This window comes from Triticum aestivum, chromosome 1A (genome assembly GCF_018294505.1).
Source record: "Triticum aestivum cultivar Chinese Spring chromosome 1A, IWGSC CS RefSeq v2.1, whole genome shotgun sequence".
NCBI lineage: Eukaryota > Viridiplantae > Streptophyta > Magnoliopsida > Poales > Poaceae > Triticum > Triticum aestivum.
Genome location: NC_057794.1, coordinates 109,729,519 through 109,734,150, shown reverse-complemented (window position 1 = coordinate 109,734,150; position 4,632 = coordinate 109,729,519).

The following is a 4,632-nucleotide window of genomic DNA, read 5'->3' as shown; positions in this document are numbered from 1 at the left end:
TTACGAAAGTGATATCTGATAGAGATAATAAATAATATTTTTGGTATTTTTGGTATAGAGATGCAAAGTAAAAAGTAAAAGTAAAGCAATAATAAAGTGATGGAGATTGATATGATGAGAAAGAGACCCGGGGGCCATAGGTTTCACTAGTGGCTTCTCTCAAGAGCATAAGTATTTTACGGTGGGTGAACAAATTACTGTTGAGCAATTGACAGAATTGAGAATAGTTATGAGAATATCTAGGTATGATCATGTATATAGGCATCACGTCCGAGACAAGTAGACCGAAACGATTCTGCATCTACTACTATTACTCCACTCATCGACCGCTATCCAGCATGCATCTAGAGTATTAAGTTAAAAACAGAGTAACACCTTAAGCAAGATGACATGATGTAGAGGGATAGTTTCATGCAATATAATAAAAACCCCATCTTGTTATCCTCGATGGCAACAATACAATACGTGCCTTGTTGCCCCTTCTGTCACTGGGAAAGGACACCGCAAGATTGAACCCAAAGCTAAGCACTTCTCCCATGGCAAGAAAAACCAATCTAGTAGGCCAAACCAAACTGATAATTCGAAGAGACTTGCAAAGATAACCAATCATACATAAAAGAATTCAGAGAAGATTCAAATATTATTCATAGATAGACTGGATCATAAACCCACAATTCATTGGTCTCAACAAACACACCGCAAAAAGAAGATTACATCGAATAGATCTCCACGAGAGAGGGGGAGAACATTGTATTGAGATCCAAAAAGATAGAAGAAGCCATCTAGGTACTAGTTATGGACCCGTAGGTCTGTAGTAAACTACTCACACTTCATCAGAGGGGATTGGATGATGATGTAGAAGCCCTCCGTGATCGATGCCCCCTCCGGCGGAGCTCCGGAACAGGCCCCAAGATGGGATCTCATGGATACAGAAAGTTGCGGCGGTGGAATTAGGTTTTTGGCTCCTGGTCTGATTGTTTGGGGATACGTGGATATATATGGGAGGAATATGTACGTCGGTGGAGCTTCGAGGGGCCCACGAGGCAGGGGGGCGCGCCCTCCACCCTCGTGACCACCTCGTGGCTTTCTTGACAGAGGGTCCAAGTCTCCTGGATCTTATCTGATGAGAAAATCACGTTTCCGAAGGTTTCATTCCGTTTGGACTCCGTTTGATATTCCTTTTCTTCGAAACCCTAAAACAGGCAAAAACAACAATTCTGGGCTGGGCCTCCGGTTAATAGGTTAGTCCCAAAAATAATATAAAAGTGGATAATAAAGCCCAATAATGTCTAAAACAGTAGATAATATAGCATGGAGCAATCAAAAATTATAGATACGCTGGAGACGTATCAAATACATCATCCCGCAACTAACTCATTAGTTGCAATGCTTGCAAGGCTTAAGTGATGTATATTACCGAGTGGGCCCAGAGATACCTCTTCGACAATCAGAGTGACATATCCTAATCTTGAAATACGCCAACCCAACAAGTACCTTTGGTGACACCTGTAGAGCACCTTTATAATCACCCAGTTACGCTGTGATGTTTGGTAGCACACAAAGTGTTCCTCCGGTAAACGAGAGTTGCATAATCTCATAGTCATAGGAACATGTATAAGTCATGAAGAAAGCAATAGCAACAAACTAAACGATCAAGTGCTAAGCTAACGGAATGGGTCAAGTCAATCACATCATTCTCCTAATGATGTGATCCCGTTAATCAAATGACAACTCATGTCTATGGCTAGGAAACTTAACCATCTTTGATTAACGAGCTAGTCAAGTAGAGGCATACTAGTGACACTATGTTTGTCTATGTATTCACACATGTATCATGTTTCCGATTAATATAATTCTAGCATGAATAATAAACATTTATCATGATATAAGGAAATAAATAATAACTTTATTATTGCCTCTAGGGCATATTTCCTTCACGAACTCCGACCCAGCAGAGCTTCACGGGAGAGTTCCGTGAGCATGACGGCGTGATGATGGTGATGATGTTGTTACCGACGCAGGGCTTCGCCTAAGCACCGCTACGATATGATCGAGGTGGATTATGGTGGAGGGGGGGGGGCACCGCACACGGCTAAGGGATCAATGATCAACTTGTGTGTCCATGGGGTGCCCCCTCCCCCGTATATAAAGGAGTGGAGGAGGGGGAGAGCCGACCCTCTACTATGGCGCGCCCTGGGGAGTCCTACTCCCACCGGGAGTAGGATTCCCCCCTTCCATGTAGTAGGAGTAGGAGGGAAGGAAAGGGAAAAGAGAAGAGAAGGAAGGAGGGGGCGCCGCCCCTCCCCCTAGTCCAATTCGGACTAAGCCTGGGGGGGGGGGGCACAGCCTCCCCTCTCTCTTTCCCCTAAAGCCCAATAAGGCCCATATACTCCCCGGCGAATTCCCGTAACTCTCCGGTACTCCGAAAAATACCCGAATCACTCGAAACCTTTCCGATGTCTGAATTGTAACACCCCGATAGTTCAGCTACAGTAATCCCCTTCTAATGATTCCTTGTCATCATTGTTACTGTTACTAATATCACTTTGATTCAAATCGAGTCCAAATTTTAAATTCAAATTAAAGTCAAATTTCAAACTTCTCAAATATGCAAAATAAAATGTTCGCATTATTCTACAAATTTCCCTGATCATTTGTCATGTTGAAACCAACATCTTTTGACTCACCAATTAATCCCTAATAAAATATAAAGTGGTCCGACAGCAACAAAAATAACCATTCCAAAATAAACAAATATTTATGTATTTCCAACTAACTTGAAACTTCTTGGGCCTCTCCAAAATATCGTGCTTTATTTATGTGACAAGTGGTGTAATCACTAAAATTCATTTGGTGTTACTTTAAAATGCAAAACATTAGAGAAAATACAAAATAGTAAATAAAACAAACTAAGAAGAGAAAGGCCTAACTACTACTGAGTACTTGCAGCCCATTGCTACAGTGCACAGCCCAGCCCATCAACAAGCCATCTCCTTCCTCCCTGCACAGAGGCTTGGCGTGGCAGGAATCCACGGCGACCGGTCCGCCGATGCTCGACGTCTGGCACTACAGGGACGCCGGGAGGAGGATAAGACCATCCCCAAACGCATAGGCAAACCCTAGCGCCCACTTTCCCCTCCCCTCGCTCGTTCTCTTCTTCGCATCGCGCAGCCGCTCGCTACTATCGCCATTGCCATGGCCACCGGCTGCCCCGCGCCGCACCGTCGAGTCCCAGAGAACCGCCGACATCCGCTGCTTCATCCCCGACCACGCGTACGAGTCGGGAGCCGCCACACCGCCGGGATCGAGTGCTTCTCCCCGTTTGGCCCCGCCACTGCCTCTCGTGCGCTGTTGGTGCCGCTGCTGGGCGCGCGCGCGCGCGCGTAGCCTCTCCACGGCTTGCTGCTGCTCGCTGCTTCGCTGCGGCTGCTCGCTGCTCCTGTTGCTACGCTGCTTTGGCTGCTGCTCCCGGTCCCGAGCCCACACCTGTTGCCGCTGCTCTCTACTGCTTCTCTTGCCGCTGGTACTGCTCCTTGCTACTAGCGCTGCTCCGCTACTTCCTTCTGCTGCTAGACTGCCGCGGCTGTTGCTTGTTGCCTCTGCTTCTTTTTTGCAATGCCGCTGCTGCTTGTTTGGTCCGGCTACCATTGCCTATTACCGATTGCTTTTTGATGCTACTAGTGTGGCCGGTCCTGGTTAGCTTAGGTTAGGGATTAATTAGTGGCTAAATTAGTCTATGTCCAGATGACATGTGGGTCCCCACTGCTAAATTGACTAGTTAAATAAACCTATTAAAATCCTAGTCTATATCCACTTAAAAAGAAAATGTGAATATGTGTGAATGACACCTGGCCCCAGCTGCAGTTTTGATCAGTCAAACAGTTGACTGTTGACTAGAATGTTGACTTAGTCAACTGGACCCCCTCCTTCGTCCCACCTATCATCCACTATGGCTACCCCCACAATGAGTATAATAAGTATATCCTATTTTTTATTTTCGAATTATAAAATAAATTCAGAAAATCTTTTAAAACTTAAGGAAATCATATAAATTAATCCGTAGCTTGGATCGAAAAACTTTATATATGAAAGTTGCTCAGAAAAATCCAACGAATCCGAATGCGCGGTCCATTCACCTGTCACATGCCCCTAGCATGCTGAACATGGAACTTTCCCCCTCTTTTTCTTTGTCCGGAATCCGCCTAACGCCGGGAATTCATCCTCAGATGTTTATTCTCTTCGTCTGCAACATGTACTACTACGTTAGGTCGACCCTAATTCTGCATATCGTCTTGTCATGCTTAGTGGTACCTTTGTTTGCTCTGTATTTACTGTTTCTTCCCCCTCTTCTCTCCGGTAGACCCTGAGACCGATGCCGCCCCTGTGATCGACTACGTCGACGACACTTCTTCCTTTTCGGCAGAGCTTCCAGGCAAGCAAAACCCCCTTGAGCATTCCGATATCGCCCATTTCTTTCCCTCCCATGCTTGCATTAGAACTGCTACTGCTTTATGTATGATCCTACTTTGATGCATAGCCTGTTTTCGTTACCTGCTTATTGTTACCTTACCTGCTTATCCTAAACTGGCTAGTATAGGTTGGTTAGTGATCCATTAGTGACCCCCACCTTGT